This window comes from Nerophis ophidion, linkage group LG05 (assembly GCF_033978795.1).
Source record: "Nerophis ophidion isolate RoL-2023_Sa linkage group LG05, RoL_Noph_v1.0, whole genome shotgun sequence".
Lineage (NCBI taxonomy): Eukaryota > Metazoa > Chordata > Actinopteri > Syngnathiformes > Syngnathidae > Nerophis > Nerophis ophidion.
In genome coordinates, this window is record NC_084615.1 from 68449954 (window position 1) to 68475575 (window position 25622).

Consider the following 25622-nt stretch of genomic DNA (forward strand, 5'->3'; position numbering starts at 1 on the left):
TCATATAATTACACACTGATTGTATACTGTTTAGCAGGACAGATATCTGGTAAAAACATATGCTTATTTCTATTACGTTGAAGGATAACTGCACATTTTTTGTAATTTTGCTTACAGTTCACAATCCTTAAAATAGACAAAAATACATTTCTTTATTTTTTTCGCTTTCCAACATATAGAAATTGCCTCGTTCTTGGTGGCTAGCAATGCAGCTAATGGGAGCAATAAATCCTACCACTAAATCACTTTAAAAATGCATTTTAAAAAGTCATAAATTTAAATATTACTTTTTGAAACCGATACCGATAATTTTGAGACCGATACCCATCATTTCCGATATTACATATTAAAGCATTTATCGGCCGATAATATCGGCAGTCTGATATTATTCATTTATTTTAATTTGTCATTCCAACAAGTTGGAAAAAGAGTGAGAAGAAACTAAGATAATTTAACCCTTTCTGTTTCCACTCCATTGCATCTTCTAATACATCTGTTCACCCGTAGTTCTCAATTTGTAGCAAAGTTTGCACACGGATGAATCATTTAAAAAAAAATAAAAATAAAAATCTACATTCTTTTTCCTTTTTTCCTTGAAGCTGGGCCGGCACGCAAAGGCAGTGCCTTTAAGGTTTCTTGGCGCTCTGTACTTCTTGGCGTTTTAAAAAGTCATACATTTTACTTTTTGAAACCAAAACCAATTAATATTGATACCGATAGTTTCCGATATTACATTTTAAAGATTTTATTGGCCGATAATATCGCCCCGATATTATAGAAATACATCAATTAAATTAATTTTATTCAGCCCCTTGAGTCATCCAGCAGAAATAAAACTATACAATGATATTGCTCAATAGACAAATACGTGTAGTATTTTTATTTATTTGAAACACACACATTGGACGGAGAATTCTCGTCCATCCATCGTCTGTCTTTGCAGCCCAACCACTGATCCTGCAGCCGTGTGTAGAACTGTCAGTTTGCACGTCCTCCTGACATGTGCTAAAAAAAAAAACGGCAAGTAGTGTTAGCAAAACATTGATGAGTGTTGATAAATCTCATTGCGCATGCTGTATAATTATATGTGAATTTTTTTTTCTCAGTACTGTGGGCGTTTGGATAATCAGCATATAATCTGCATATAAATGAATGGCTCGCCTTAGGTTGCTCACTTAGACACAATCCACTTTACAAATGTTTAGTAGATCAGCTTTGCGTGTGGCATCAGGTTTGCATGTGTTATAGTGCACGCAAATATTTAAAAAATCAGGCCCTTAGATGATAAAGGGGAACGGCACTTTTTAAAAAATGTTGCCTATCGTTCACAATCATTATGAAAGATATAATGACGGATGGAATTTTTTTAATGCATTAAAGGCCTACTTATATGAGATTTTTTTTATTTAAATGGGGATAGCAGGTCCATTCTATGTGTCATACTTGATCATTTTGCAATATTGCCATATTTTTGCTTAAAGGATTTAGTAGAGAACATCGACGATAAAGTTCGCAACTTTTGGTCGCTCATAAAAAAGCCTTGCCTGTACCGGAAGTAGCAGACGATGTGCGCGTGATGTCACCGGTTGTGGAGCTCCTCACGCTGTTTACAATCGTAGCCACCAGCAGCGAGAGCGATTCGGACCGAGAAAGCGATTATTTCCCCATTAATTTGAGCGAGGATGAAAGATGTGTGGATAAGAATAGTGAGAGTGAAAACTAGAAAGAAAAAAAAAAGGCGGTGGCAGCTGGAGCGATTCAGATGTTATTAGACACATTTATTAGGATAATTCTGGAAAATCCCTCATCTGTTTATTGTGTTACTAGTATTTTAGTCAGATTATATGGTACCTGAAAGTCGGAGGGGTGTGGCCACGGGTGTGGTGACCGTTAGTGTCTCCGGTGGTATGAGGTAATAGTCCGCAGCTGCAGGAGGACGCAAGCTCCGCTCATGTTTACGGTAAGAGCCGATTTATTAGCACAATTTTCTCACCGAAACCTGCCGGTTGACATGTGGTCGGGAACCATGTTCGCTTGACCGCTCTGTTCCATATTAAAGCTTCAGCTTCGGGAATGTAAACGAGGAAACACCGGCTGTGTTTGTGTTACTAAAGGCAGCTCCAATACACCGCTTCCCGCCTACATCTTCTCTTCTTTGACTTCTCCATTATTAATTGAACAAATTGCAAAAGATTCAGCAACACATGTCCAGAATACTGTGTAATTATGCGATTAAAGCAGACTACTTATAGCTTGGATCGGGCTAGAAGAACATGTCCGATACCACCGTTGACGTCACGCTCACGCATCATCATTACGCGACGTTTTCAACAGGATACTTCGCGGGAAATTTAAAATTGCAATTTTGTAAACTAAAAAAGCCGTATTGGCATGTGTTGCAATGTTAAGATTTCATCATTTATATATAAACTATCAGACTGAGTGGTCGGTAGTAGTGGGTTTCAGTAGGCCTTTAAAGGTAAAAAAAAGTTTGCTTACACAGGAACCAATGAGAGCGCCACTATTTCAACCGTAATATCTAATAAATTACCATTCAAAAAGTGCCAGCAATACTCAATTTACATTTTGTGACTTGTTATATTAACCAAGTGTTAGTGATATTGTTGTAACAAGCACTAACGCAGACAAACTATTTACAGCGGCACCGTGATCACTACTGTTTGTCCCTATGCTTACATCATCAAAGTGGTCTGCTTTTTCCTCACTTCCTTGCTCCCTGTATTATTGTAGGTCATAAATCATGCATTTCACCGTGAAAGTAGATGTGTGAGAATATAATCCTACAAGTTGGGACACTTTGACCGTCATTTAAGACCTGGAACTGGCGAAAACGACACATTGAGCTTTTGTTTCCTCCGTCCCCTACCCCTTTTCTCTAAAAGGATTATGAGACATTCTTCACCTAAATGGGAATATATCCAGCAGTCGGCATCCTAATGCCAGCAGACCATATTTATTATGTTTGTTAGCGCTAATAAAGTCTGCAGTGAGCAGAAATCCGCGATGCAGAAAAAAAAAGTAAACCTTGTATCGCTTTTTTTAAATTAATGCACAGCAAATGCTTACAATGATCAAAATATGTGAATATTACATTTTATTATAAATTTGCCCGTTGCTACATCACATATATACTTAAATCATATACGTTTGTATGTAAAACCCCGATGAAGGTGTTTGGATGTTTTTATAGGGGGCTCTATAGGCAGTATTAAACGGCATCCTTAGGCTCCATTGTAAGCTGACTTTTGATCGAATGTATTAAATATTTAGAATGCATTAAAAACAAATCCATCTATGGTCATGATTGTGAACGATAGGCAACAATCTCTAATAAGTGCAGTTCCCTTTTAACTAGCTGTCAAATTATGTGCAAGTAAACACACTAAAATGCAAGCCAATATAATCCAATACTTGTTGTTTTTGCTGATATTGGACCGATATCGGATTTCACTGTTGTAACAGGACACCTCTGATATACAGTACAGGCCAAAAGTTTGGACACACCTTCTCATCCACAACACAACTGATGTTCCCAACCCCATTGATAAAGTGTGAAATTCCACTAATCTACCCTGATAAGGCACACCTGTGAAGTGAATACCTTTTCAGGTGACTACCTCTTGAAGCTCATCGAGAGAATACCAAGAGTGTGCAAAGTAGTGATCGGAGGAAAAGTTGGCTATTTTGAAGAAACTAGAATATAAAACATGTTTTCAGTTATTTGACCTTTTTTTGTTAAGTACATAACTCCACATGTGTTCATTCATAGTTTGGATGCCTTCAGTGACAATCTACAACAGGGGTGCCCATTACGTCGATCGCGAGCTACCAGTCGACCGCGGGGGGTGTGTCAGTCGATCTCGAGCCAGGCTTTTAAAAAAAAATTGACCTAAAAATTAGTGATCATCAATCTTCACCAAGACGTCACTTAAATGACATTCACGGTACCGGAGAGTCTTGTGAGATGACGCTGGCTGCTGCAAGATCATTATTATGAAAATATGACCGAGAGGAAGGCGAGAAACACTTTTTATTTCAACAGACTCTCGCGCCGTACCTTCCGTCAAAACTCTAAAGGCCGACTGCACATTTCCTATCTTCACAATAAAAGCCCTGCTTCATGCTGCCTGCGCTAACTAAATACAGAGTCTCGGAAAACTGGCGTGCACAAGCGATCCCTCAGAAAGCTGGCGTGCACATCACTTGTGCACGCCAGCTTTCCGAGACTCTTATTTTGTTAGCGCAGGCAGCATGAAGCAGGGCTTTTATTGTGAAGATAGGAAATGTGCAGTCGCCCTTTAGAGTTTTGACGGAAGGGACGGCGCGAAAGTCTGTTGAAATACAAAGTGTTTCTCGCCTTCCTCTCTGTCATTTTTCCATAATAATGAACTGGCAGCAGCCAGCGTCATCTCACAAGACCCTCGGGTGCCGTGAATGTCAATCAAGCAAGCTACGGAATTTGCCGCCAATGTTTTTCTTGTAAAGTGTATGGAAGCTGGATGAATTAGATGCCAAAAACAAACCACTTTCATGTGGTATTGTACAGAAAGGACAACTTTTTTTCTCCTCCATTTGAAAATGTGGGCGTTATCATCATTACTGTCTGATTCCAATCAATGCAAGTCATCAGAATCAGGTAATACACCAACTTATATTCTTGTCTTCTTGAAAGAAAGACATCTATATGTGTTACACATGCTTGTATTAGGGACGGCGTGGCGCAGTGGGAGAGTGGCCGTGCGCAACCCGAGGGTCACTGGTTCAAATCCCACCTCGAACCAACCTCGTCACGTCCGTTGTGTCCTGAGCAAGACACTTCACCCTTGCTCCTGATGGGTGCTGGTTGGCGCCTTGCATGGCAGCTCCCTCCATCAGTGTGTGAATGTGTGTGTGAATGGGTAAATGTGGAAGTAGTGTCAAAGCGCTTTGAGTACCTTGAAGGTAGAAAAGCGCTATACAAGTACAACCCATTTATCATTTATTTATTTGTATTATCATTAAACACATTTAACTTGTTTACAAAAATGTCTCTTTCATAAATAAATAAATATAAATGATATATATAAATGAGGTAGATCCCCTCGAGTTGGTCAATTGAAAAGTAGCTCGCCTGCAGAAAAAGTGTGGGCACCCCTGATCTACAATGTAAATAGTCATGAAAATGAAGAAAAGGGATTGAATGTGAAGGTGTGACCAAACTTTTGGCCTGTGCTGTATGTCACTAAATAAAAGTTATTTTATTGTTGCAATATGCTGAGGGCCAATTAAACATTTTTTGAAGCGCAAAATTGGCCCTCGGGCCGCTCTGCAAAGCAAAGGCTTAAAGCTTTTGGCTTAGTGGACATAATATACCCACGGTCATGGGAAAGCTGAACGTCTCAGTTGACATATCAAACAACTAAAGACAGTACACAAAAAACCAACAAAGAACCCCACAGCGATGAAAATGTAACTTCCTTGGCAGAGGTAAAAGTTGAAAAATATGACAGATATATGGTTAAGATGAGAGAGTAAGCCAACAGTGCTATTTATTTTTTCTTGTCCGTGTTGAAACAGGAAAAGAACCTCTGGTTTAATAAACCATGAATCCTTTCACAGAGGGTTTGTATGTTATTCTTCGGCGAAACAGATATGTGGGGAGGGAACGAGAGAGGGAAGGAAAGAGAAACAGAAAACAGCGGGGGTTAGGAGGGGGAAAGAGATGCGCTCCAACTATTTGAATGTAGTTCTCCTCTCGCACATACACACACACACACCATTTCCAGGCTTTATGTTGGTTTTGGGTTTAAAAGTGAGGGGTGGAAGTGTAGATGGGGGGGGTTACAAATCCTTCTTGGTCCAGCCTGGGAGCGAACAAGCATCAATGAGAAGTAAAAGATCCACTTCCCATCTGCGAATGATTAAAGCTCTCTCCACTTCCACTCCACTTTTGACACTTTGACACACCAAAATTGCTGTCTAACATATTCGCCCCACCAATGGCTGTACCACAACACTGCTTGTGCACGTATAGTTATATTTATATACATGAGCAGCGAATACTTACCCAAAAGGCAGCTCTGATTTGGAAGATCTCTCTGACCCTTGCATCCACAGCGGATATGGTGATAAATAAACATGTACACAAGTGTCTGTGTAAGTTGTCTCTTTGGCCCCCTCACTCCCACTCTCCCCTCGCTCTCCTCGCCTTCCTGTAACAAAGGTTACATTGATCATGTTTCTAAAAGAGACTCTGTATTTCCACACGGCCTGGCCTCTGATATGTTTTTCTTGGCAGCTCGGACTTCTACTTTTGTCATTCACTCAGCATATTTTAACAAATTAGAAACATTAGAAACCAGGATCGCCATGATGTTTTGGTTTGGGTTAGAAACTCTAACGGTCCCCACAATTATATTTCAAAACACGGTCGAATTGTTTGACAGAGGAGTGGAATGAAAGCCTAAAACAACTTTTTCATTTGGAACACATGGCGTTGCAATTAGAAGCCGGGCGTGAGCGCGGTGATGATCGTTTGTTGTCGTGTGAACGGCGACACTGTGCAGGTTGGAGGTCGATGCACACGTGGGTTCACCTTTGTGTGTGTGTCGTGCACGCTTGTGTGTGTGTAAGGGACAAAGGGACACAGTGCTCTACATAACAACATTACAGATGGCTGTTGTGAGTGGTTGTGACAGTGAAAGCGAGTGAGTTCCCACTCCATACAGATGTACTCTGAGTGACCTTACAAAGTAAAACAGGCCCCCTCCCTCCTCCTCTCACTCTGGCACACACTGTCAATTCTCACTCAGCCCTTGCAGGCCACTAAAACTTGTTTCCTGAGCCAGGAATACATCAAGAACCAGGAATATATATAAGCAGCGAGCCGGGGAGATGCATAGCAAGGGTCCAGGAAAGCAAAACTTGGACTAAATAAATATTGGACTGAAGGATTAGTAGCTTTTGCCACCTATAAAAGCAAGACAGGTATGCCAGCCTGAGTTAACGAGCACATGCTCTGACTTTAGCCTCCATTGTTTCACTTTTTTGGGAACTAAATGGATATTTCAACACATTTACTTTATGGACTAAAAGCGGGGAAACGTAGAAATTACTTCTCCCCCCCTGCTTAACAATCTCCTCCTTCCTTTTACTAACAGAGAGCCTATATAACATTATTGGGTGGGGAGAGGAGCATAAAAACATTGGTAATTGATGCTTTTTGGAAGCCTTTAATAAGAGGGAGAAAAAACTGTACCACTACTCATCCACCCCAACTTACAATAAAGAATGATATTATTGTCCTAAATTGGTTGAAAATTTTTCCCCAGTGATTAGTTAAAATGCGCTGGGAATTAAAGATGGGGTAACCCAGTTAAAACTTTAATGTGTCAATGGGACATTCATTTTCAACCCTCCATTAATTTTGGTTAAATGAAAAAATGAAAAAAAAGCATTGTTACGTGTATGTGGCTCAATACACAGTGATAGTAGGCGCTGACAGATGACGCTTAAGGCACTGGTTTTCCTTTTTTGTAATCCAACAGACTCGCACAATGTGATGTCAACAAAATAGGACTGGGTGATATGGCCTTTAATTAATATTTCGATATTTTTAGGCCATGTCACGATATACGGTACAGTATCTCGATAGTTTGCCTTATCCTTGAATGAACACTTGATACATAAAATCACAGCAGTATGATGATTCAATGGGTCTACATTAAAACCTTCTTGTTCATACTGCATTAATATATGCTACTTCTAGACTTTCGTGCAGAGAGGGAAATCACAACTAAATCAATTGACCAAAACTGTATTTATTAAACAGTTAATAAGCAGTGGCACAAACATTCATGTCCTTTCCAAAACAAAAAGTGCTGGATTGTCAGAGACATTTGAAAACAAGCTGTTAGTGCACTTTTGTGCATGATGTCACTAAGATGACATATCAAAACAACACTAAATTGAAGTGCACTTTTTGTACAGAACGCCACTACAATAGTTTAAAACAAATAAAGTGCAATTTTGTGCATGATGTCACAAGATATTTCAATAAGTGTCAAATAAAGATGATCTGCATAATAGGAAATCAAATAGTATATGTCCTTCACTATGTAGTAGGTTCCTGCGGACATCTCCTTCTGTTTTTGACTATTTTTTTCATACGGTGTTGATCTGGAAATAGTTGCTTCGGCATTTTGTTGGTGTGGCACCGAACGGAGATGTTGACATGCGGAGTTTCAAGCACTCCTTATTCTCTAGCGGGTGACTTTTCAAATGATGCTACATTAGCAGTGGTGCTTTTTCCGCATCATTTTTCATCATCTTCCCGCTTGAAGCAAAACCACCGCCAGATGATGGACCCCGTGCTGTTTTTCTTGTGAATTAATTATTCCTTCATTTGTTACCAGATTTGCACCTTCTCTCTCTCGTATTACCACCCTCACCGCACCGTTAGCATCACAACGTTACCATGCTGCTACCTCTCTGCTCCGCGGAAGCGTGTGACGTTGCACACGTGACGTATGTAAAAAGATGCACTTGTTTTAAGTCTCTGTGAGAAGGAGGGACAAGAAAGAGTGGGAAACGCATGCGGTGTAATGGCCGCAGCTAAAAGCAACTGCGTGAGAACGTATACTCGAATATCACGATATAGTCATTTTCTATATCGCACAGAGACAAACCCGCGATATATCGAGTATATTGATATATCGCCCAGCCCTAGAGTGAGGCCTCAGTTCATAGAGCATCAAAGCATTACTTTTTCAAAACATTAATAGGTATTAAGACAACACAGAGGATGCCATCACACTTTTGACCGTCTCACAGAGTCTCATAGGCATCTCAAGTAGGCCAAAAGGATACTCACAAATAGTCCTACACAACGTGTGTTTTGCTTTGTATTTGGCAAAGACTTATTGATTGAACTGATTATAAAAAAGCTTCAATTCATATTATGTTGCATTGATTATGCGTTCAATAAATTTAACTAATAAGAAATATCAAATCTGGACCGCATGCAGACATAGTTTCCGCACGGCAGCTGCAATATTGCCATTATATCGACATGTCCAGCGCATTTTTTTGTTCCATTTCCTGTTTGCCTCCTTTTTGCCACTACTTCTGTCTGAGCGCTGGCTCTCTCACCTGTCCCTAAATGGCATTCAGGACACACCTGTTCCTGCTTGCAATTAGAATGCTTTTGATGCGTGGGGCTCAATCATTTTGAATTGTGCCTTGTACTTCCATGCTATATACTGCAGCGTTTCTGTACCTCCTGTGCTCTTCCCTGCTGAACATCTCTTTTTTTTTCATAAATGCATTTTTACCTACACTTTGCCTGCTGTATTTGAATCTTGGGATCCAGACCAACAATGCCACACCTAAGCGTAACAAATATAGCGGTGGTTTGTGGGTGTCGTGTTCTGTGTGGCAAAGAACAGCACAATTTAAAAAAATGAATGCACATAAAAAGGCAATTTCAATATTGAAGAATTGCATTTATTAGGAAAAATAGAATGAAGGAATGGCAAGCAGAAAAATGGTTGCTTATTTCAACTTTTTTTCCCCCTAAAATACACATTGAGGCTACAAAGTGTTTTACCGATGACTTGATTAATCGAACAAACTTAATTTCTAAAATTATCAATCAATCAATCAATGTATTTTATTTCGGCAATCTTCACATAAAATAAAGAACAAGAAAAAAAACGGAAAAAAAAACATTTGAGCAATGATTGAGCCGAAAGGGTGTAGGTTGAAGCAACGCATGGCGCAGTGGGAGAGTGGCCGTGCGCAACCCGAGGGTCACTGGTTCAAATCCCACCTAATACCAACCTCGTCACGTCCGTTGTGTCCTGAGCAAGACACTTCACCCTTGCTCCTGATGGGTGCTGGTTGGTGCCTTGCATGGCAGCTCCCTCCATCAGTGTGTGAATGTGTGTGTGAATGGGTAAATGTGGAAGTAGTGTCAAAGCGCTTTGAGTACCTTGAAGGTAGAAAAGCGCTATACAAGTACAACCCATAAACCTACCCCATCACAACAAGAACAAGGTTCAAAATATATAAAATCCAAAACATGCTGCACTTATATTACTTTTTTTTTTAAACAATATATAAGCAACATATATGTAGCACACGTCTCATATACACAGTTTAACATTTAAATCAAACATATACATTTGTACACTTATATATATATATATATTATACATACACAATTTATTTAAATTCCATATAAAGTGGTAATATATACATTTTAATATAACCTATATGTATAATTATAAATAGCATTTATATACATATTATATATCATTGTCTTTCTAAAACAATGATTGCTCTTCTTTTTGATAGCTTCAGCCTTTAATTTGGGTTTGCATTTTGGGAGGAATTTGCAACTCTTCATCAAAAAGAAAGTTGCAGCCTGTGCTGTTAAGTAAAAGCTGCATCTACTGTATTTAGTTGTGGATTCTCTAGGGGGCGCCACAAGGAAGATTTAAAAAATACTGTAGAGTGAATTTAAAAAGAGACTGTTTGTGTTGATGTTCAGTATTCAGAAGTACATAAATGCCTGCTGCCGTGAGTGTGATTGGTAAAAAATGAGGAGATGTGGTTTGTTGCTTGTGCAGAGAGTGACAGAAGAGCTGAGCCCTGATATGCACATGTTGAAATTGTAATAAAGTTGAAAAAGATCACCAGGCTGTCTGACAATTCAAAATGGTTTGTCAATATAGGGCCTCGCCAAGTTTTTTTTTTAGCTTGAACAACCACTGCATATGTCGTTCAATTTCTCTGCCGTTTAACATAGTATGCATGTTTTTGGACTTAGGAAGGACGCCATAGTACCGTCAAAAAATGTACGCAATCATGGGGAGATCATGCAAAATGCACACAGGTGTTCCAATGAAAATTCATGCGCAAACCATTATGTCACTGTGCTGTTCCATTTATTGCTTTTGGAAAATGGGGTTTGCGATACAAACTGCATACAAAGAAAATATGTTCGGACATTTAAGTTCTAATAAATGTAATACACAGCAGTGATTCAATTATAAAATCAACATGTGTGACTAATTGTGTCATAACCACGTAGAATAGAGTAATAAAAAAGCCTAAAGGGCGTGACTTGCATATGCAATATTTTGTATTGCTATGGGGCAGTGATGATTGAGTCATATGACCTCTGCACGACAACACGAGTTGCCGATCTGTGGCATGACATGGTAAAATAATCACTATTGTTATTATATATTTTTTTGATTTCACAATTAATCACAAAATCCCGTATGCTCAATTCCAACAATGGTATATTTTTTCTCGATTGCTGAAACGCAAACCTTGTTCCTGAAGCACAAAAAACTAATTATTTTTGTCCTTCCCAAAATAACACAACCATTTACCATAATCATAAACATGAACACAAATCAACTGTTTCCACGCATGTTTCAAGATTCAAAACTATTTCTGTAAAACCTTACACAAAAGTGGACAAATAAATCATCCATAGCACTCTGTGTTCATTCAGCGACACATGCTCTCATTATAACCAACACCGTTCTCCAGGTGAAAACTCTCCCTCTAATAATTGTTAAAACACAAACCTCCATTGTGGGTCAATAAATAGAACCTAGGGACATGGTCATGTGATTTGGAACAACGGATTCAGACTATCCAGAAGTTGCGAGAGGACAAGAAAGATACAACAAGACAAAAACAAGTGTTTTTAGTGTTTAAATCTGTGCCACTCGTCCAACCAAACGTACAGCAACATTCTCAAACCAGAGCAAGTCCAATATGTTGCCATTTGGAATCACGCCAGCTTCCATCGAGCCGCTGTTTGCACCTGATTCAATGACCAACCCAGGTTTAGTGTCCTTTTCCCCTTTCTGAATCCAATAGAAGATTTTTTTTCCCCCAGCATTGGAAATTATATGACCACAACCCATTGACACAATCTTCTGGAGGCAAAGGCAAATGCCTTTTAGGATATTTCCCTGGAATCTATCCAGGGTTGAATCCAACACACAAGAGGATATTTCTCACAACTTCCCAATAAGGTGTGATGTTGATGACATAGTACGCCCTTACTCTGACCTGACACAAGATCATGATGACGAACCTGAATATGGAAAACAACAGTATATGAATAAACTATCCTGGACATTTTGCTGGCAATGTCTTGAATCAATACATCCAGTGTTTAACAAACACTCATGTACAGTAGTACTTCTAATGAATTATTGTGCGTATTGTATGAAGGTAAAAGCTGATTTAAACCCTGAAGTTATATGTTTGCACTGTTGGGTGTAAGTTTTTATAATTGTGTGTGAACATGTGACAAAATAGTAAATTGTTCCTGTAATTGATAAAAACTGTAACACAGCCCAAAAATGTATCGAAGGGCTGGACAATTAGGGCAAAAATAATAATCATGTTTAATGATTATCATTAAACATAATAATCAATTGGTATTGAAGTCACGATCACCTTATGATTTAAAAATATAAGTATTTTGTTTAGATTAATGTGCCACTTATCCTTTAAATATTCAAGATACGTGAATATTGAATGTTTTTATAAATGTGCCCATAAATAACTACATTACATCTATACTTACATCACGTATATAAAACCTTAGTGGAGGTGTTAGGATGTTTTTAAGGGATTTATAGGTGGAATAGAACGGCGTGAATAGGCTTCATTGTTAGCAGACTTCTAAACGCAGGTATTTAATATTTAGAACGCATAAAAAATATTTAAAAACATCCATTGGCCTATCACCCATAAAGATTGTGATGAATAAGGGACGGCGTGGAACAGGGGGAGAGTGGCCGTGCGCAACCCGAGGGTCCCTGGTTCAATCCCCACCTGGTACCAACCTCGTCATGTCCGTTGTATCCTGAGCAATACACGTCACCCTTGCTCCTGATGGGTGCTGGTTAGTGCCTTGCATGGCAGCTCCCTCCATCAGTGTGTGAACGTATTTGTGAATGGGTAAATGTGGAAGTAGTGTCAAAGCGCTTTGGGTACCTTGAAGGTAGAAAAGCGCTATACAAATACAACCCATTTATCATTAATTTATTTAACAATAGGCAATATTTCCAAAAAGTGCAGTTTCCCTTCAAATCTAATTTAAAAGAACATCAGACATGAATTAGAAACGTATAAGCAACAAGTGAAACAATAATAATTGTTACAACTATGAATTCAAATAACAATACAGTAAAACAATACAATTTAGTGTTTCTATTTTAAATTTTTTCAAATTCCATTTTTTTAACTTTTACACTCTTTTGACCACTTTATAGTGTGTGCTTTTTGTGTCATAAATACAATTGTAAAAAAATCTAAATTCTTCACATTAGTGCAACACATTTTTGGACAATTTTGACCAATATTGAGTTGAATTTTATTTCGAACATGTATACAAATTCAATAAAATACATCACATATTACTCTTATTTGTATTTCTCATTACATCAAGTCAGAAAAAGAGTGAGAAGAAACAAAGCTAATTTAATCCTTTCTGTTTCCACTCCATTGCAACATGTAGTAGTTCTCAATTTGTAGCAAAGTTTGCACACAATGAATAATTTCAAATTTAAAAAAAAAAAATTAAATTCTTCTTCTTTATACTTTGTGAATACTTTGTTTGATTTATTTTAAGTCAAAGCATAATCATTTTGTAAATGTATTAATACGCGTTTTAATTATCATATGTCTGTAAAAAAAAATTTTTTTAAACTTTTATTTTGTTAGCGCCGTCACACCATATTTTGCGCAGAGCGCTGTTATTTTGAAGGAGGAAGTTTGCAGCTATACTGAAAAAAAAGTCTCTTAAGATGTGACTGCTGTCCTGTTTGTACACTGATCTTACGTTTTTGATGCCGTTCACAACAACACAAGCAGATGAGATGTGTTGTCCCTTTATGGATTGCTCTTGCTAGCTTTAGCTTCCGAGTTTCAAGTCTCTGTTTTCACATTGTTTAGTATAGGACACGTTTCGGGAATAAATGAGCAGTACTGGACACAACATTTTACCAAACAAATGTTCCTTATCCTCACAATGACAGTATTTCCCTTTTCGTTGGCCAATTCTGTGACTTGGTCCTTGATTTTGTTAATGCGGAAATGATCTGGCCTTATTTTTTTTAAGTTTAGTGATTTTTGATTAGGCATACTAACATTGTGACAAATAAAAAGTAGCAACCATGGTAAGAACCCTATATTTTTATGTCAACCTAGTCATTTTTTCATTCATACGCTCACTCATCCACTTCACCATTACAAGTTCAAGAATTTGCACGAACGCTGCCTGTCCCTCCCATCCATCCATTTTATACCACTTATTCTTTCGGGGTTGCGGGGGGCGCTGGAGCCTATCTCAAGTACAATCGGGCGGAAGGCGACCTACACCCTGGACAAGTCGCCAACTCATCACAGGGCCAACACAGATAGACAGACAACATTCACACTCACATTCACACACTAGGGCCAATTTAGTGTTGCCAATCAACCTATCACCAGGTGCATGTCTTGGAGGGGGGAAGAAGCCGGAGTACCTGGAGGCAACCCACGCAGTTACCCATTAATCTTTTTTTTGTATCATAATATTTTTATGATCTTGGGAAGACACAATTGAAATAGTTTGATTAAGCCAATAATCCAGCCTAATATATTAGGATTAAAAAAACAGATAAGTGTCACTATAGTATAGTTTTCCTGGTATGATGCTGAGTTAAGTGACTGGTAACCAGCAATTTTCCCCAATATAAAAACACAACTTCAAAAAAGATTGAAACTATTGATTACACATAGTTGTTATCATATAAAAAAATAACCAGATTTTAATTTAAGATAGAATTAGTCAAACGTTAGTCAATAACTAAAACTGTCCTCCCTTCCTATTGAATGAAATCATTGTGCACCATCCCTTTATGACTGGTGTCTGTGTTTTAAAGAGCAAATATATTTCCAAGGGCTTCCGTTGTGCAGCATTCCTACGCCTTCTCTGATGTTCAAGCTGATTTTGATTTTGACATTTGCTTGCTCATTCCTTTTCCGTCCTCCTCTGAGCCAGCTCTTTTCTGGTGGTAGATTGTGAAACAACAAGAATGTGTTTTATTCTCGTGTGGTCTGACCCGCAACATTTGCTTTCAATTTGACAGAGTTTGGAACAGGCATCCATGGGAGAGTGAATGATGACTGCATGACGGTTCACATGTAAAGTACTGAACCCAGCCCAGGTCATGTAGTCCCTGTTGCACAGGAGGCTTTCTGCTTTACTTCCTTCACCTCCTCTCGTCTTCTGGTTCTGTCCAAACAAAGTCACCTGGCTGTGTATTGTAGGAGATTGTAAAGTTTCCACTGAGCCCATGTGGAAGTGATTTAGCTGTAATCTTTAGTAATTGTGACTGTAACGTAGAAACAGGCTGGAACGCACTGGCCTCCTATTTTTCTTCAGGGTCACGACAGGCTTATCTCAATATTTAGCGTTTTGCCTGATTGAGTTATCATATCACATTTGCCGTTAAGAGCTGAGTGATGTCAACAAATGTAACCAGAGAGCATGAAATGTTGCTTTAAATCAGGTTCCCGTTTGAAGAGAGCTCACACAGCCATGTCAGCATGTCCCTAGTGAGGCCTGACTTTTTAAAATGCATGACATTTAAGGCCGCGCTGGAGATGTTCGACTAAAACGCTGTTAAAAAAACCTCACCATTACACTGTGACCTATCCAAGATTTCAATCCGGTTCCCTCCGCGCACACACACACACACACACACACACATACACACACACACACACACCCACACACACAAACAGGCAGAAAAGAGGCACTCTGCTGAGGTGTAAATGGTTTGACTCTACGCATCAGTGGCTCAACATTGCTCCTTCACCTCCTTTCTCCTCTGCCTGTTCCTTCTTGACTCTGTCCATCAAAAGCCCACCTCGGTCACCCCTGTCCTCTTTACCCTGATGCCTCTTTCTCGCTTGTCTCTTCATCGGGGCTGTAGTGGTGGGAGCAGGGTGGACAGGAGTTGCAATAAAATTAAAACAATTATAAACAGTAGTACCTGAACTTATATATGTTTACTTTTTAACTCAAAACACCACCATTTTACCATGTAACATGCCTTTTACATCATTTTAGGCAGGTAAACGACCTGTTTAGCCTGCAATTACTAACTCCTTCAGTGATGGCGCTACGCACTTTCAAACTGAGGTCCCAGGGACCCCATCAAGTCATAAAAATGGGGTCAAAAGAAAACAATTTGTTATGCATATGTGATTGTAACTGAGATAGGCGCCAGCGCCCCCCGCGACCCCAAAAGGGAATAAGCGGTAAAAAATGGATGGATGGATGGATGTTGTCACGATGGGGGGGGTCGCAACTTGCTGCGAGGATTGTTTTCCTGGGATGCAATCGGACTCGATCAGTCATGATTTGAAGGTAGGAACATTTTTAATTTCTACTCAAAAACGGGTACAAACAAAAGACGCTCGTAGCGGAGGTACAAAACTTAACGCAAGGAACAAAAAAGCAATTTGACGTAAACAAAGGACATACTGTAAAACAGAAGACACTAATTTTGGCATAAATAAACAAAAACTTACTTGCGGTGATGTGAGCAGGGCAGCATGGACTATGACCTGGCAAGAAGCAGTAAACATGGCATGAGGCAGAATGATCCATAACCAGTGTGTGAGAAGATCATGAAATATTTTTAGTCGCACTTCTTCAACAAGCAAAATATCCTGTGTGTGTCATGGTTGTTTACTGAGTTTGAAGCCAGCATACCTGTGACGCTTGTGTGGCACATTGTTGCCGGGTTCAGTCCTCCGTGGATGCGTCAGCAAGAACACAGCAAAAGGTAAGAACTAAGGGATTTATTAAACTCAAGACAGGCTAGAACAAAAGCACTGGTGCGAATAGAAAAGGCAAATAAAAGCGCTAGCATGGAAAGCTAGGGAAATCTAACCGAACACAAACACTTGGCACAAAGGCACAAAGAGAAAAAACAAAACGACTAGCATGAAAGCTAGGAATAAAATAGAGCTTAGAGTGAGAGCTAGCGAGTAATAGGCTGGAAAACAAGTCATCAACAGTTGTGGAAAGCAAACTGAGATCCGACAATGAATGACGAAAAAGGGGCGAGCTTAAATAAGGCAGTAATCAAAATAGAAACAGGTGTGCGTCGGAAACGAGGGGCAGGTGAACTAATAAGCTACCATGGTGACAAAACAAACATGAAATAAGGAGTCATACAGAGAGATATACAAAAAATGGAAACAGAACAACAAACTGAGAAGATCCGAGCAGCGGATCACAACAATACCGCTGGAAAAATGTAGAGCAAGGGTTCAAACTCAACATGGAGCTTTGGAAAAAATTGGACGCATTGGACGTAACAGCTTAGTGACTACAATCACAATCTACCACCAGAAGTAGGGATGTAAAGATTAACAGTATTCATGATAGATATAGGTAAAGCTCCCGATGGTTTGTAGTACCATTTAAAATTCAAATTATGTTTGCAACTTCCTCACAGAAACATTTTTCAAGGCAAAAACTACCAAAATGGGGACGGCAAGGTGCAGTTGGGAGAGTAGCTGTGCCAGCAACCTAAGGGTTCCTGGTTCGATCCCCATCTTCTACCAACCTCGTCATGTCTGTTTTGTCCTTGAGCAAGACACTTCAGCCTTGCTCCTGATAGGTCATGGTTAGGGCCTTGCATGGCAGCTCCCACCATCAGTGTGTGAATGTGTGTGTGAATGGGTGAATTTGGAAATAGTGTCAAAGCACTTTGAGTACCTTCAAGGTAGAAAAGCCCTATACTAGTATGGGGCGGTATAGCTCGGTTGGTAGAGTGGCCGTGCCAGCAACTTGAGGGTTGCAGGTTCGATTCCCGCTTCAGCCATCCTAGTCACTGCCGTTGTGTCCTTGGGCAAGACACTTTACCCACCTGCTCCCAGTGCCACCCACACTGGTTTAAATGTAACTTAGATATTGGGTTTCACTATGTAAAGCGCTTTGAGTCACTTGAGAAAAGCGCTATATAAATATAATTCACTTCACTTCACTAGTACAACCCATTTATCCATACCATTACCAAAGAAAATAGAATCGGAACACAACACATTTGTTTCACAATTGTCTAAAATAAAAAAAATGTTTACCGGCCTCAATAAAATGATTGGTATTTACGGCTGTCACTCACCCAGTCTCGTCAACACGTACAAGCAGGGAGTGCGTGCACGCATACAAAAGCAGTCTAAGAGAAGCAACAAACAATTTGCTGTCATGTTGTTGTTATGACAGAATATACATTGAATGACAGCTAACGCTAGCTCTCCAAATTGCTTTTATTAGGTAACAACAACAATGGCGTGATATACTGTGTAAAATACATTGAAAAGTTGGCGCCCTGTAGGCATATCTGTAAATGTGGCAAACAGACCCTTTAGGTAATTACATAAAATGTATAAAAACATTGCTGTCCGTGCAAATTGAACATACAGTACATGCTGCGCTCCCTTAAAACAGAGTGAGCAATTAATACTCGGAGGAATATGACACAGTCAAGTCTAAAAGAGAAGGTGAACCTGCGTGAGGTCACATAGACAATCATTTTGCCATTATCATTAAAAAAGATGAATAAATATGATGAAATAAAGTAAAGTTAAGTTAAAATACCAATGATTGTCACACACACACTAGGTGTGGTGAAATGTGTCCTCTGCATGTGACCCATCCCCTTGATCACCCCCTTAAAAATGAGGAGAGCAGTGGGCAGCAGCGGTGCCGCGCCCGGGGATCATTTATGGTGATTTAACCCCCAATTCCAAACCTCGATGCTGAGTGCCAAGCAGGGAGGCAATGGGTCCCATTTTTCTTATAGTCTTTGGTATGACTAACGATCTCAGGGCGGACACTAACCACTTGGCCACTGAGTAGGTTATCAAACACACCAAACACTGAAATAAAATAAAAAATATGGCTCTGAAAAAGATAGAACAATATTTAAGGTTTTTTCTGTGAAGAAAGCTTGTATAAAACCCAAAACCAGTGAAGTTGGTAAGTTGTGTAATTTGTAAATAAAAACAGAATACAATTATTTGCAAATCCTTTTAAAATTATATTCAATTGAATACTCTACAAAGACAAGATATTTAATGTTCGAACTGAGAAACTTGTTTCTTTTGTGTGCAAATAATCATTGACTTAAAATTTAATGGCAACAACACAGTGCAAAAAAAGTTGGAACAGGGGCATTTTTATCATTGTGTTACATGGCATTTCCTTTTCACAACACTCAGTAAATGTTTGGGAACTGAGGCGACCAATTTTTGAAGCTTTTCAGGTGATATTCATTCCCATTCTTGCTTGATGTACACCTTAGGTTGTTCAACAGTCCGGGGTCTCCGTTGTCATATTTTACGCTTCACAATGCGCCACACATTTTCCATGGGAGACATGTCTGGACTACAAGCAGGTCAGTCTAGTACCCGCAGTCTTTCACTATGACGCCAGACTGTTGTAATACATCGCTTGGCATTGTCTTATTAAAATAAGCAGGGGTGTCCATGAAGCAACATATGTTGTTCCAAAACCCGTATGTACCCTCCAGCATTAATGGTGTGTAAGTTACAGATGTGTAAGTTACCCATGCCTTGTGCACTAATACACCCCCATACCATCACAGATGCTGGCTTTTGACCTTTGTGCAGAGAACAATCCGGATGGTTCTTTTCCACTTTGTTCCGTAGGACACAACGTCCACAGTTTCCAAACCAATTTGAAATATGGACCTGTCAGACCACAGAACACTTTTAACACTTTGCATCAGTCCATCTTAGATGAGCTTGGGCCCAGCGAAGCCAACGGCGTTTCTGGGTGTTGTTGGTGAATGTATTTCGCTTTGCATAGTAGAGTTTTAACTTGCACTTACAGATGTAGTGATGAACTGTATTCAGTGACAGTGGTTTTCTGAAGTGTTCCTGAGCGCTTTTTTTATGCAGTACCACCTGAGGGATCCAAGGTCACGGGCAATTTGCTCACAAAGTGGTAACCTTTGCCCCTTCCTTGTTTGTGAATGACTGAGCGTTTCATGGAAGCTGCTTTTATGCCCAATCATGCCACCCACCTGTTCCCAATCAGCCTGTTCACCTGTGGGATGTTCCAAATAAGTGTTCAATGAGCATTCCTCAACTTTATCAATTTTTATTGCTACCTTTTCCAACTTCTTTGTCACGTGTTGCTGGCATCAAATTCTAAAATTGATTATTTGCAAAAAATTTTTTTTTATCAGTTTGAATATCAAATATGTTGTCTTTGTAGCATATTCAACTGAATATAGGTTGAAAAGGATTTGCAAATCATTGTATTCTGTTTTTATTCACGATTTACACCACGTGCCAACTTCACTGGTTTTGGGGTTTGTATTTACAAAAATACGCACTGTGTGTGTAAAAAATATAATTTCAACATTTGGGGTGATGCAGGACGAATGTGATCTCACTCAAAAAGCGAGCTGGCTTCTAGTTGTAATTTTAAAAAAACTTTTTTTTTTATTTTGATTAGCTCTATGTCATCAAACACATTGTAAAAGCAATGTTTTGATCATAATTAAAAACACTTAGCAGTAGTTAACTCGTGAAATATTAATTTGAAAACAAGAACATTCCTAACTTGAGTGATGTTCAACGAGGGAGTAATAAAAGTGTTGTCGCACATGCATCTTGTATTTATTAATCAAGCACAAGATAAAAATAAAAATCCCTGTTAAATTTTTTTTTTTAATTCAAGTACCCCCTAATCAAAGCAAAGCATTTTTGGTTGAAAAAAAGAGATAAAGAAGTAAAAGAAGTGAATTATATTTATATAGCGCTTTTTCTTTAGTGACTCAAAGCACCGGTTCCCACACCGCGTCGCACGCCGGTCACAGCCCCGCGTCGCACGCCGGTCGCGGCGCCATAGGCCCAACACCGACTGGACCCCCAGCACCTGTTCCTGCTCCTAGGCAGCTTCTAGCAGCTGCACCACGGCTGCTTCTCTTGCCAGCACCCGCTCGTCCTGCCAGTCCGACGAAGGCTCAAGTGGAGCCCACTGTGATGTCCCTTCTGTCCTCCTGCTGGGACTCTGCGAGGGACGTGTCCTTTTTCCTCCTCCTGGCCCCCTTCCGCCCGTCCCTGGTTTTCGCACCGGGGGACATCGGCAGACAGGAACTCCTTCGCCCAGTAGTGGACGGCGTCTGGTATCCGTCTAGTGAAGGGGGGGGCTACTACCGGCAGCGGTGCAGCCAAGCACACACCGCTGTCATCCCCGCCATCGTCTCTTCCCACGGCACCGCCACCTTCATCTTCTCTAGCGCACCTTCGCACTGCGCGGACATCTTCCGCGTCACCGGTGGGACTCTGCACGGTGCCGCCATCTTCATCGTCGGCAGGGGATCCGCTGACGACGCCAGTTTGCGCGACCTCTTCGACCTCCTGCGCGACCTCCTTCTCGTCTGCCTCTGATGTGGCCGTTCCGTGGTCGCCCACCTTGCCAGTTGCAGCGGCGTTCAACGCGTCGACGCCACCTGACTCCCTTGCTGGCTGTGGGGACACTTGGTTTGGCGACCCTCCGCCAAGTCCTCCCTCCGCCCTCCCTTAGCTTTTGGATTTTTTTTCCGTACGTGTTTCAAGGAAACATCTGGAATCCGTTCCTTGAGGGGGGATCCTGTGACGATCTGTTGATTTTCCTTGTTTTTGTATTTACTTCTCGTCAGTGCTCTTATTTTGTTAAATTTGCTGTTTGTTCCGCGGAGCACAGTTTTCTCCTCACTTGCCGTTGATTGGCAGCCGGCCCACACCTGATGCCAATCAACATATGTCTATTTATGTTTTCACTCGAGCACTCAGGGCTCAAAGATAAACCTATGTTTGGAACTTCTGTTTGCAAGACTGCTTCGTGTTTTTGTTTTGATGATAATTAAAATCATCTTACCTGCTCATCCTCCTCTTGGTTCTTGCATCTTGGGGTAATAAAACGGCAGCCATGCGTTTTCCTGATAGTTCCACCACAATATAGGTTTACCTCATTTTCCCTCATTGCAGTGCTTAATTTTTATTTAGTGGCACTGAAATACCAATATCTACTTTGCTTTTTGGACTAGTTATGACTTTTGCGTTGGCACCAGTGCCATTACGATATACCGAGTCGATAGAGGGTGAAAATACATGAGCCCATAGCTCTTCATATCACCCTTGCTTTCCATTTTTTCCAAAGCCCTGTGGCCACTTACCGACACATTCTGAGGAATGAGTAATCGTATTGCATTGTACGTAGTCATCCTTGGCCATGTTTAATAATGACTCTTTTGATTCTTCCATTGCGGTGCCCTGGAGAGTGGCAGGGACATGGAGCCGAAAGCAATGCAGTTATCATATAAAGCGCATCGACTGCGAAGCCACAATGTCTACAAGTGATTAAAACCCGTCAACTCAGGGTTACTTCATCACAATCATTAGTCTTTTCTTGTCCTACCTTCTGGCTGTAAAAACCCACAGAGCCTTACCCCTCCCTGTGCGTTAATAATATTCACTCTGCCTCTGATACATTAGCCAGTGAATGATAGGGCAAAGCCCCGGCCTAATTGCTTTCTTCTTGTAAAGTCTCAATTCATTTTTGCTGAGGAGACACAGAGATGTGTGCCGATGTTCGCACGCACGCACACATGCACGTACACACGCACACACACACACACACACACACACACACACACACACACACAACCTGACGCGCACTTCCATTTACACGCGCGTAGCCCCACCTTCCCCATTGCTGTTTAATGATGGATGGGGCTGAGGACGGCGGGGGGAAGGCTATAAGACTGCACATGTGCATGCACTGTGTGTGTGTGTCTGTGTGCAGGAAAAGTGTGTGTGTTGGCTGGAAAAAAAAGAAGAGGGAAGCTGAGCAGAGGAGCGCTGATTAACGACACAGAGAAGGGGTCCCAAAGGAGCTAAGGAGGGGGGGGGGAGCAAAACTATCTAGGGCCAGTTGAAGCAGAGAGAGACAGATAGCGAGAGAACAGGAGAGAGAGGGAGGGAATCTGTTTTCTTTTCATATGTTTCATTAAAGGAAATTCACAGTCGTGTGAATCTCGGCGCATCCATCAATCCATTCATCACTGGTACAGTAAGGCCTCTCCCGGTTAGCTCCCCTGTATGCCAGACTACAGTCCCACTCTATCACACACACACACACACATACCTGATTAAATCCTCTCACCTGCCTTATGATTGTGGAAGAGCGACGGGCCTGAGGCTTGTGTCCACAGTTTTGTCAGTGGAGGAAAGAGTGTTGGCAGTGCGCGGGCCATCACCTCTCCCTGATTGCACATGAGAGTAAAGGTAATGGAGGTGTAATAGCACCTTAAGTACCCTGCTCTCACTGACACTCCCTGTATAGCATTACCCCTTTAGTTTAGATGTGCGAATGAGGTGATGTGTTCATTGGCATGTGTCCATGTGCAAGTTTTGTGTGCGTGCGTGTGTAGTGCATAAAGGGAGAGTTTCTGTGTGTGTGTGTGTGTGTGTGTCTGTGTGTGTGCACGCTGAAAGACATTTGACGGAGGTTTGTTGTGTTTTCCCAGAGGGTCGCCTGAGCGGCAGCGATCAAAGAGAAAGATGGAGGTTAACTGACCAGACCTGAGAACCTCCACAGAAGGACCTGAGGGACTCGTCTCTGTTAGCCCAGGTACCAATCATCTGACACACACACACTCAATCAGCACGGAAGGGTGACCCATGGGGATTTCAAGATCTGTAAGGTCCAAACTAACTTTGTCATTTCACTCACGGAGCCCTTGCCTTTTCACACAGTACCCACACCCTCCCCACAAAAGAGTTTTACGCCAACACCGACTTCAGTTCTGTCACAAAGACATTCCTCGCTATAATACGGAAGTCCTAAAAAGTGAGTATAAGTTAGATTGTCTCCGTCCCTGGAGAGCAAACCGGTGACTAGTCGCAAAGTAAAAAAGTTATTCCTGTATATCTCAAAGTAACAATCCACGCCCAAGGACTGAGTGAGTGCAGTATTTGTGCTGGAAGTGAAGTATGGGAAGTTAAAAAAACAAGAGAATAAGCGTGTGTGAATGTGTTCAAGTGTGTAAGTTCCCAGTGTGTGTGTTTGAAAATGAATGAGAGATAACCATCAGAGGCAGCTGCTGTGGTGAAGAGAGACAACTACCACCAGCTAAAAGTTTCTTTGAAAACAACATTGATGACTTGTTGATCCAATAGATGTTTGAACCCAACACATGATTAGAACTGTGGCATTGAACCCTTTCCTTTTGGGGTGAAGCCACCTAATTGTCTTTTAAAAATAGCAACAAAAAATAATTTGTATATCAAAATTTTACTTCAAAATTGTATTATATATGAATATATGATTTAAATAGTGTAGTTCATGCCTAAATAGACGCTCACTCTTTTAACCCTATAACTGTTGCGATCTGCTGCTCAGATCTTCACGTGTTTGTTTTTTCATTCTCTGTCTCGCCCCGCACACCTGCTAATAATTATCACCCTCCTATTTAAGCTCACCTTTTCTGTTCACTCATTCTCGGATCCTAATTTGCCCACGCGCATCAGTGACGACTCTCATCATTCGTATGTATTTTCTCGCTAGCTCTCACGCCAAGCCACTTTATTGTCTAGCTTTCATGCTAAATGTTTTGTTTACTCTTTCTCTTTACACCAGTATTTTTGTTCATAGACTTTTGTTATTAAATAAATACCTTATATCTTACTTTTGCTGTGTTCTGCTTCGACGCATCCACGGGAAAACCACACCGGCATTGCCATGCCGAAGAAGAGTCTTCACAGTAGGATCCGAGCATTAAAGAGTTTTTCCGCGTCTGGCAACCACGAGGAGACCTTCGACGAAGGCACATGGAGGGTATTCCGAGCGATGGAGGCTGAGACTCTCCGATGCAATCCAGACGAAAGCATGATGTGGGACCTGGAGGGAAGACTGGTTCCGATCGATGCTTCCGGGAGCGGTGAGTTTCCCTCCCGCAGCGCTCGCGCTCGTCCGCGTCGGCGGAAGCCGCGAAGTATGGCTTCGTCGGGCGACAGAGCCTTTCCCACTCCATGTCTCCCTCCTCACGAACACAGCAGCCTACAGTCGGCACACAGGACCCCTACACCATTGTTTGGGGACCCAATAACACACTTTGCTAACAGTTTTACCGACTGGGCAAATTCCCAACTTGTGTCCCGCGCAGATGACGTCATTTCGTCGACGCCCCCCGGTGGCGCGGGCCCGTCCTCCGATGATGACGTCATCAACAAGGAATTTTTAGGGGAAGATTCGTTTTCTCAGCCATTTTCAAATGACAATAACATTAATAATAAGATACAAAAGTATCAGGATATTTTTTCTTATTATTCTAGTCAACCTCAGTCACCTAGTTTTTCTTCTAACCCACCGTTTAAACCTCATTCTCTGCCCAAGTCCAAAGTTTTTTCTCCCTTTTCAAAGGGACACTCTGGACAATATAGAGGGGAGGGGTCTGCCTGCCTCCAAACCTCCCACCACCCTCCCTTATGGTCAGTCCCTGACC

General features: G+C 40.9%; 2 long non-coding RNA genes across 3 annotated transcripts in view; one reads left to right on the forward strand and one right to left on the reverse strand.

Annotated features, from left to right (window-relative positions):
- The window catches only part of LOC133552405 (uncharacterized), a 58903-nt gene that overhangs the window by 29412 nt on the left and 3869 nt on the right, over positions 1-25622 (forward strand). For both annotated transcript variants that reach the window (XR_009806705.1, XR_009806706.1), the window contains exons 4-5: positions 23646-23749; positions 23875-23968. This is a non-coding gene — a long non-coding RNA (uncharacterized LOC133552405). The remainder of the gene's footprint in view (positions 1-23645; positions 23750-23874; positions 23969-25622) is intronic.
- Positions 854-16658, reverse strand: LOC133552404 (uncharacterized). The gene is made up of 3 exons (XR_009806704.1): positions 16621-16658; positions 6068-6212; positions 854-1005 (listed from the first exon to the last, which is right to left on the reverse strand). It is a non-coding gene; the product is annotated as an uncharacterized LOC133552404 (long non-coding RNA).